The sequence below is a fragment of the Lactuca sativa genome, chromosome 4 (genome assembly GCF_002870075.4).
Source record: "Lactuca sativa cultivar Salinas chromosome 4, Lsat_Salinas_v11, whole genome shotgun sequence".
Lineage (NCBI taxonomy): Eukaryota > Viridiplantae > Streptophyta > Magnoliopsida > Asterales > Asteraceae > Lactuca > Lactuca sativa.
In genome coordinates this window covers 323,424,566-323,435,649 of record NC_056626.2, presented here as the reverse complement: position 1 = coordinate 323,435,649, position 11,084 = coordinate 323,424,566, and the positions used below count along the sequence as shown (strand labels likewise).

At 32.5% G+C, this 11,084-nt stretch overlaps 1 long non-coding RNA gene across 1 annotated transcript; it reads right to left on the bottom strand.

Annotated features, from left to right (window-relative positions):
• Positions 1–8,090: 8,090 nt before the first annotated feature.
• LOC111912394 (uncharacterized) lies at positions 8,091–10,881 on the bottom strand. Its single transcript, XR_002857145.3, has 3 exons — positions 9,499–10,881; positions 8,551–8,602; positions 8,091–8,420 (listed from the first exon to the last, which is right to left on the bottom strand). It is a non-coding gene; the product is annotated as an uncharacterized LOC111912394 (long non-coding RNA).
• Between the last annotated feature and the right edge of the window lie 203 nt (positions 10,882–11,084).

The window sequence follows — 11,084 nt, the reverse complement described above, 5'->3', positions numbered from 1 at the left end:
CTAACCTAGGCCGCCAGAGTGGGGCTTGTATTCGTTAGAATTTGTAATCGGATGTGAAAAAGCTGGTAGTTAGAATCGTCGGCATTGAAGCTAATCGCCGGTGGTCTTCGACATCTAGCATGAGGATCGAGAGAGAGAGAGAGAGGAAGAAGATTGCCAGGAGTGGGAGGTGAGGAAGTCGCCAGGGGAGAATTGTCGATCAATCGAGAGAGAGAAAGAGTGAGATTGATGATGGAGCGTGCGTGAATTAACGAAGGGAGCTGCTATCCTAATTTCAGGCGTAGAAAGCTATGGGGACAACAAGTCGTCCCTATAGTTATCCGCAAAAAAACGACCTAATTTTATTTCCCTGAAATTATTTAAAAATATGTTATCTTTAATTTTTGTTTTTTTGTTAGAGTGATAATTCGTCGTCACAAGTATTTCAAGAACGCGCCAAATCAATTTCCTTTCCCGCTTAAGATGTTTACACCACAAGTCGCCTCTGTAGCTTAAAAAGTCAAAAAAATTCGTCAACTCTTTTGTGACGACATGTCGTCTCTATAGGTAGACTATAGGGACGACAAATGTTGTCCCTATAAATCTCGTCCCTATAGGTGCTTATTCTTGTAGTGTATGTTACATCTAAAATGGAGATGATTTTAAGGGAGACAAAAAGGATTGTTAAGAATATCTCATTTTTTACCTTATTGTTAAGTGTATTTAAATAGTGATGTGTGTGTCTATATATATATATATATATATATATATATATATATATATATATATATATATATATATATATATATATATATATATAGGGTTAGGATCAAACGTGAATGATAACTATTGTGTGAACGTAGGACCAAATTTTGGCCATCAGATTATAAGAAATGAAGAGTTGTGATTTTAGGGGTATATGGTATTAACATGAGATAGCATTACTATATTATTACACATAATTTATTATTAGGGTGAATTAGTCTAATTGGGTAACAAGAATTTATGGAAGATAAGGATATTAATGAAATGAATTTAAATTAGATTTAAAAAAAATAAATTTATATTTCTTTATATTCTAATTTAATTACAATATTCTTTAATATTATTAGTAAAATCTAGAGTTTTTTTTTCTTGAAAAAATAAGTTGATTATTTTTTGTCGTATTCTTTAAAAATATGGTATAATAAAATTTTCATATTGGAAATTATTTACGTATTGAATTCTTTAAGAATAGAAGAATATAGTCTAAACTATTCTTAAAGAACAAGCAATAGTCATGGTTAAAAATAATTATTTTTTAATTTAAAGCTTGTTTCATATCATGGAATCCTTAAGAATCGATTATTTAAATTAAAAGTTCTTGATGATGAGAATAGTTGATATTGACATTCTCGTAAGAATAGAATTAATTATATAAGAATTATAGTTAATTCTTTAAGAATATGTTGCATAAGATATGAATTTCAAGTTCATAAATGACATTATAAAGACATGATCAAAATGCATAACTTACATCTTTTAAAATAATATAACATTCTTTGAAAGAAAACATTCTTAATAAATAGTTCATAAAAAATAAAAAGGAAAACAATTACAAATATATGAAACATTCTTATATTAAACTTACTTTTTTTTGCAACTTCATTCAATAATTAGTTTCCATTCTGCATTCTATTCTTCTGAATTCCATCTTCAAGAATCGCTGTCAAAATGTCTTTGTTGATTTCTTAATCTACAATCAGATTCTCTACGAATGAGATAACAATTACATATGAGAAACAAAAATCCAAAAATCAATAATTATTGTAAACAATATTCCTAAATTTTTATAAACAATTAAACTCCATGAAAAACAAAATCTTGAATTATTTAAGAGTTAGATAACAATTCTGGTAAAAAAGTTGTTGAATTTTTTAAGATATGATAATAGTTTTCTACTATGAGATTCTTTAATAATGACATAAATGTAAACTTGTAAAAATTGTTGAATTCTTTAAGAAAAAGTAAATATAAAAAATACTTAAAGTTTAAATTGTCTTCAACATGACCCACTGATATTATGAGGATATGATCATAATATTTTCAGCCATACAAATGTATACCCAAATTAAATGTACCAACTTAGATATCCTCTTCATATCCTCCAGAAACAAACAAACATTAAACTTTAACAATGGAATAACGATCAAACTTTCTAATGTCTTCCCAAATCTTTAAAAAAGTTGAAGAAATTAATCAACCTTTAAGAATTACATTAGGTGCAGACCTTTAATGACATGAATAGTATTTGATGAGTTCAGGAGCGTCCAAAAGACCAGTAACATGGTTATAAATAGGCTTCTCAATAGCCACACCTTCTTTAAGAGCCTTAACATGTTCATACATAAGATCAAAGTCATTGGCTTGTAGATCAAGTGCAATCACTCTCTTCGCTTTCCTTCCAGTTTTGTCCAAGGAATGGTAATCATCTAGACATATAACTGTAGTTGTATCACATATGAGTGTATTTGAGTCAGGATTCCCTCCTTTTGGAGGGGAAGCTTCACCACCGAACACACTGGTCAACCTTTTCTTAAAGATTGTGTTCCCTAAATTTTAAAATTGTAAAACAAAAATTCTTTATTCTCATATAACATTCTTTAAGAATTATATTTTTAATGAAACATTTGGTAATAATACTTTTTTTTTACAGAAAACATATAAAAATCATTCAAATTTAACTTTTGGATTTCGTATGTCAAAATTCTTTGAGAATATCATAGTTACTATGTGGCTTTGACTTTAAAGTAATAACAATTATAATGACTTCAAGCTGGAACTAAGCCCTAAATCGAGAACACAAAGGTTAGGCCATCCGTGTACTAATGCTTGCTCAAATGATGAAACCCAATAGAACCTAAGGATCGATCATAGAACTGAAAACATTATATTTGCAATTTCATCCAAAAATTAACATCAATGTTGGAACTAAGCCCTAAATCGAGAAGACAAAGGTTCAAAAAGAAACCAAAAAGCAAAATATTTTAGATAGAAATCGAGATTCATCATAAAAAAATGAGAAATCTAGATCCAACCACAGTCATCATAATGAAATCGAGACATTAAGAAAGAAAGGAGATATATTACCATATGAAATCCCAACTAATAAAATCAAAAACATCCTAAATTATTAAAAAGAGGTGGGATAATTATCAAGAAATATATTATCTGAAGCAAGTTTTGATCAAAAACAGGTCGTAACCCTAAAAAACGCACATGTAGGGTTGTTTCGGTAAGAAATTCAGACCACTAATATTCAGGGGGAGGTGATTTCACAAGGGTCGGCGAGTGCTTTGATCATTAGAGATGGAGCAGGATCTGGAGTATGGGAGTTGATCGAGACACACATCCTTGACTTTTCCTTTTGGTTCTTCCTAGGATTTTGGTGAATACGGTGAAATAGTGATTTAAGGGAAAGAAAATAACTGATCCCATGTTTAAGGGATATGTAAAATTTCGAAATTACCCTTGAATATTGATTGGTCAAGAATCAGTCACACATTCACACAATAATTAGAAATTATATTTGAACCTAACTCTCTCTCTCTCTCTCTCTCTATATATATATATATATATATATATATATATATATATATATATATATATATATATATATATATATATATATGTTTTATTGGATCAAGTGTTGGTTTGGTTGGCATATGTTTGGCATATGTAAAACCCTCTAACTCAATTCTTTTCTTTATATATTTTATTAATTATTTTTTAATGTGTTAATTTGTTATAAATTTGCAATTAACAAATGGAAATTTAGTTATTTATGTAAGATAGTTCTAAGTGAAGCTCGACTCATCATGGAACGAACCATATCTAACAAGGTTCGATTACGCCTCTTAGCCACAACTGTGGTGTCCTAGGAGGTGTCAATTGTGAGACCATCCCACATTCCCTTAGATAGTCAAGGAACTCTGAACTAAGATACTCACCACCACGATCGGATCGAAGCATCTTAATGTTCCTGCCCAATTGATTCTCGACTTCCTGTTTAAATTCCTTAAACCTTTCGAAAGTCTCTGACTTATGCTTGATCAAGTAGACATATCCATATCAACTGTAATCATCAGTAAAAGTCAAATAATAACGATTAGCATCCCTTGTGGTATGTTTGAATGGTCCACACACATCAGTGTGTACAAAGTCCAACAAACCTTCACCCCTCTCACAAGAACCTGTGAAGGGTGACTTTGTCATCTTTCCAAGTAAGCATGATTCGCAACTATCATCTGACTTTAGGTCAAATGACTCCAAGACTCCATCCTTTTGGAGTTGGCCTATGCGTTTCTTGCTTATATGTCCAAGATGACAATGCCATAATGATGCTTTATCCAAGTTATTATTATTAATAGAATCAATACACAAAACATTATTTCCTAAGTTATCTATAACAGATACAGCTTCATACACACCATCACAAGGTAATGCTTTAAAATAAAGAACATAATTAAAGAAAGCATCAATAAAACCAACTTCATTATTAAACGAAAAGGTAAACCCTTGTTTGTACAAAGCATGAAAGGAAATAATATTTCTTGCCATTCCTGGCGAATAACAACATTTATTCAAATGTAAATTAAACCCACTACTTAGCGATAAAGTATAAACTCCAATCTTGGTAACAGGTAAAGCTTTCCTATTTCCCATGATTAAGTTTATTCTTCCTTGCTCCACATTCTCACTTCTTCTTAGTCCCTGCAAGTCACAACAAATATGAATACCACAACCGGTATCAAGGACCCAAGATTTAGAATGGGGTGAGTTATTAGAAATGATAGTGTAAATACCTGCATGGTTGGGTTTAACTTTCCCATCCTTCACATCTTGCTGGTATTTTGGGCAGTTCCGCTTCCAATGTGAGTTTTCATGGCAATAGAAGCATTCAGCCTCTTTTGGGTCAGAAGAAGGAGTGATGAAACCTTTCTTGGTTCCACTTGAAGAAGAGCCATCAAGGGTCCGAGCCTTGGTACCCTTCGAAGAGCTCTTTCTTTTCTTCCCTCGACTTTTCCCGATTGCCAAAACCGGAGTAGAGTTTGGAGTAGGAGTGTTAACAACCGACTTCCCCTTAAGACTTGTTTCTGCGGTCTTGAGAAGTCCCTGAAGTTTGCTGAGTGTGACCTCTTCCTTATTCATGTGATATGTCATGCGGAATTGATCATAGCACGATGGTAAGGAGTGCAAAATGATATCTATTGCAAGCTCCTCAAGGAAGTTCACATTAAGCTTCAGCAAACGATCCACATACCTTTGCTTTTTCTGCATGTGGCTCGTGACGGATTCCCCGTCCTTCATCATGGCTGTTATCATGGAGCAGATGATTTCATACCTCTCTTGTCGTGCACTTTGATGGTATCTTTCCATCAAATCCTGGTGCATTTCATAAGGGTAGAAATCCTCATAAGACTTTTGGAGTTCCGCTGTCATCGTGGCCATCATGATGCATGCCACTTTCGTAGCATCCCTTTCATGTGCCTGAAAGTCAGCGATCACAAAACGAGGTGTGAAGTAACCATGCAAATCACTTGGTACCTTTAAAGTTTATCACTCAATCGATGTGCCGGTAAACCACACACGCTCCGCCGATACTATAATAAACCTTAAGTCACCCTTTACCTACCTTGTTAAGTCCAAGTTAGTGTGCCATTAAGTTGCCATTTTATAGGCAACAACCTTATACCCACCTTATAGACCGGTTTCGTGAATGAGGCGTACTAGCGGTAAGACGACTTTGTTCTTATACATACATATATATATATATATATATATATATATATATATATATATATATATATATATATATATATATATATAATTATTAAATCATAATAATATAAGTATAAGGGTTGAAATTTAACTTTTAAAATTCTAAGGGTTGGAACTAAAGTTTTAACTTGACTTTACTTGTTCCAAAACTTGAGGGCAAGTTTTATAAACTTTCAAAACTTTTCATTTCTTGTAACTTATGAGTTTAATAGAGTAATAAAATGAAGACTCTTCATTTTTCTAACTCTTGTGTTCTTTTAATGGTTTTTAACTCAAGTGGCTTTTGGTTTTCCATAACTTGAGGACAAGTTATGGATACCATTAAAACACATTAAGATCAAGAATTAAACTACCACATAGGTTACAAATAATTCCTATGATCATCTAAACATCATAAGATCAAGAACATGAACATAAGCACTTTCATGAATCAAAACTACACTTAAAACTTTGTAATTTTGATAACTAGTTGTTGTAAATGAATTAGCAAGACATTACACCATCTAAAACAAGTTTTCAAGTACCAAAACAATTTAGGGTAATGTTTCTAATCTATTTCCAGCAACTAAAGTCGAAAATCTGCACTCTGTCGACCTTACTCGCCGAGTGCATTAACCTACTCGACGAGTAGGTTGAAGATACAACTGAACTCGACGAGTCCCCCCATGGACTCGACGAGTCCAGCAGTCAGACAGCAAGTTTTTCGACTTTCTTCAACTTTTTAGCACAAATAACAAACAAACAAGCCTAGGCTTTGATACCACTGATGGGTTTTGAACATTCTAACACTTCCTAAGTGTACATGCAACCCTAATAACCTTGGATCTATGTTTGTCTAATTATCATGCAAAGTTGAATTTCCAAGGTTATATTCCTATCTAGCATACATGGGGAACAATTTTAACTTGAATGAAAGACAGAATAACTTACCTTGTTGTTGCTTATGTTCCTTGAAACCTTGTGAGCCTAGCACTCCAAGTGTGATGACTCAAATGCTTCACACAACACCAAATGCTCTTGGAAAGACTTTTGAGAGAATACACACTTCTTAAAATCGGCCAAGCCCTCTAGTTTCTTATGTGTAGCCGATTTTGGTGGAGAATGGGACTCTTATATAGTGTTGACACATCTAGGGTTACACCATGTAAACCCTAATGTGTCATGACTCTTCATTTCTATGACCCATGGGTTTGTAACTCCCATGGAGCATGCTATGGGTGAAACCCAACTTGATAATCCATGGAGCCTCTTAGCCCACAATACAAGATATGAATGATTTACATAATCAACCCATATATTTAATTAGTTATCCTTTGATCACTTAATTAATTCTAAATTAATTCTTGATCAAACTAATCAAATAATATTATTAATATATTAGAACTTATAATATATTAATAATCTCCAAGTGTTATTACTCTCATTTAGTCTATCTAATTGCATGGTGCCATGCAACCCAAATGGACCATGCCGGGTCGGGTCAAGTACTGACCCGAAATAGTTATGGACTTAGACACCTTATCCAACAAAAAGAAGTACAGAGGAATGATTAGATCCCTACTGTATATCACAACAAGTCGTCTGGACATCATGTTTTCAAATTGTTTGTGTACCAGATTTCAGTTGAATCCAAAGATCTCTCATCTATTGGCTGTTAAGAAAATATTCCGATACATCAAAGGTACACGGAATCTCGGAATCTGGTACCTAGCAAATGAGAATTTCCTCCTTCAAGAATATTCAGATTCAAACTGTGGCGGCCTTCAATTCGACAGAAAAAACACATATGGAGGCTGTCAATTTTTAGTTGGTTGTCTAGTTAGTTGGTCATCAAAGAAACAAAACTACATTGCACTTTCCACAGCTGAAGCGGAATACATTCACTACTAGAAAAATATCCTTTTACGACGCACAATGCATGTCGTAAAATGCTTAGACGACGCGAAAATGCATGTTAAGGAAGGGCCTGCCATAACGAGAGACGACACGCTTTTGTGTGTCGTCTATTTACAACGCGCATTTATGACATGCATTTACGACGCACAATTACGACACGCAATGTGTATCAAGGAAGGCCCTGTCATAAAGGAAGACGACATGCATTTGCGTGTCGTAACCTTACGACGTGCATGTTTATGACGCACAATGCATATCAAGCAAGTCCTTGTCATAAATGAAGATGACACGCATTTGCATGTCATTAATTTTAGAAGCCAGTTACGATATGCATTTACGACGCGTCTTTACGATACTGATTTATGCATAATACAAAAATATGTAAACAAAATATATACCAAAACAATCAATTTCATCCAATAACATCATCTCAAAAAATTGTAGTACATTGATATTAAGGGGATCTAAGTGTACATTGTTATTAAGAGGTTTCCCTAACCATATAACCTAATACTACATTGCTATTAAGGGACACCTTCTACAATGTAATGCTATACATTGTTACAATTTGACATTCATCATCTGATTGCATGGATTCACGCCTAGAATCAACTACTTGATTGGAAATTCGAACCTCAAATGCATTACCATATTTTCTATACAAAGGCCAGCCAACATGGATGTATAAATCTTGTCATGGATAACTTGTATTTTATAAGAAGCCCCTACACAGAACAAAAGACATACACATTAATACTAAATACTAACTTTTTTTTTTTTACAAAATAAAAGACCTCCACGTTAATACTTGTCCACTTTGTCTCTAATCATTTTGTTTTTCTTTAAAACACTAACCATAAAATTCCTTGGTCGCGTCTTTTTCTCTCTTTTGGAATCTACCAGATACCTGCCATTATTTTCATTATCCATTTCCATTAGTTCAATTACGCAAACATAATTTATATTAATCGAGAATTTTGACCTTTAAAAGTCAAATTACCAGGACTATTGCAGTGAAAAAAGCGTAATTATGTGAAAACTCTAAAGATTTATCACTAGATTCATAAAGGTTTCTTGTGCTTTTTATATGGAATAAAGATGCATATTTAAAGTCCAATGTTCTAAAAATTCTATTATAAAGTGTATTGAATTGAAAATTGGAAGAAGCACGAATTAAGATTTGAGTTTATAATTGGAATTCAAAATTAGAGAGCTTGGTTTACTGATAATACGAAGATCCATTTCAATCGCAATATGTTGAACGAACTCCTAAATAATCCAAATAAAAAGAAAACTAAAAGAAAAAGATGTTATGAAATTAGGTTTTTAAGGGTTGTTATCCCATTGTCAATTCAATTATATAACTGTTGAAAATAATTATTATTAGCTAACATTCATTTTATATAATATGATCATAATTCATAACCAGTGCACTGTGAAAGTAACCTAACATCTTGGGCACCATTAAAAGTACATAAGTTAATTTGAGAACAGATTTTATTTGGTTGTGCCTATACAACATCATGAAAAAAAGATTAAGGGTAGAATGAGAAACTTCTAAAAGTAAACTATTAATAGAATGTTTACCTCAGATAAGATCATCTCGATTATAGTATTACCATATTGATTAACCAATGTCTTGCATAGTGTAAACTAGTTTCATATATATATATATATATATATATATATATATATATATATATATATATATATATATATATATATATATATATATATATTTATAAAAATGTTAGTTTTTTTTTTTTTATACAAAAAGTGCTTAAAAAATGTTTTAAAACATACCAACAAAGAGTTTCCAGAATCGGCATTTGATGCATAACCATTACTACAAAATCCTGGAATTGAAAAACATTGGTAAAGAAAGCATCCCAGCTTTAGAAGACATGAAACAATAAGGAATAACAAGATTTCAACATAATCATTATGATTGTGAATAACAACTAACCACAAATAATAGCATGAATATAAACATCATCATACCTTATATTATTAAAGACCAGAAGAGACTAGAACATCATGTTCCCTTAAATATGTGAAGCCTTTTGAGCTAAAATTGTGTTCACGTTTATACAGATACACATAAATGAAGTTTGATAAGGTATGTGTTTAAAACGCCTGCTCATGCATCATCTTCATAGCAAAAGAATGCAGCCTGACACGTGACAGGACCTTTTCTGGATGCGGGGTATTGTATTGTTAATTTTTTTTGAGTAAATCTGTTTTTTTGTCCCAAAAATTTTCTCTTTCATTATATTTTGAGGTTTTTGTAACATTTTTGGCCCTAGTTCAAGTGAAATAAATGACTATTATTTTTGGACCAAATTTCAAAAATAGTCATCTTACAATACTTTGGGACCATCTGAAACCAAAAACAGTAATCTTACAATTTTTTTACCCATATCGATAGTAGTATACAGGTCTTGACAACAATGGAGCACCTATTTCCAGATTTGAGCTAGTAAAACTGTGGCTGGTTTTCTTTTGACTTCGTCAATGGCGTATCATGCACCACCTAGTCTGGTTGAGATCACCTAACTTCCGATAATGAAGGTGTATAGATCTAGAAAGAAATTGTTGAATGTTTGATGATAAATATAAAATAATGATTTCAACAAATAAAAATAGTCTATTACTCTGTGTGCTTCACCATATTTCTTTTGTGAATAACTACTTGCAAGAATTGCCTACACAACAACACAATCAGACAACTACAAGAAAAAAATAGAACAACAACCTTAACCTTGTAGTAGGTTAATGTTTAAGGTTACCTGTCCTGCAAGTGCTAAAGCATCAGTAAGCGAAGAAAGAGCCAACCAAACTTCTAAACAGATCTGATAAGCAGCCTTGGGAATAGAACCTTCTCTTGCAGCTATTGATGTAGATAAAGTCATAATTAGAAGAACAGCAAAACTCCTCCACATTAAAAGCAACCTTAGTTGAAAATGGAGGTTGATGTCACTTGTACAACATCAGATTCCACCCTATTCAAATATGATTATATTCCATTCACAAGATTCCGTTCTAGCCATTCCACCCATGTTCACATGATTGCATTCAAACCATATTCAACAACCAATTACAAACCCTGTTATATAATCCCATTCCAACCAAACCTTATCATCGAGGAAGATATGTTAAATGGGACAACATTAAAAGGAAGATATATTAAAATGAACATGGGTCCTTCTTGAGTATAAATTTCCTCTTTCTTTTTTACCCTAAGTCAAAACAAAACTTATCGGGACTAAACCGAACAGGCTATAAAAAAACAAATAACCCAGTTCTCATGGCTTATTAGTTTGAAGAATAAAACAAATCTTAAAGTAAAGGCAAAACAATTTGTCCCAAGAAATTACAAAATGGTGGGA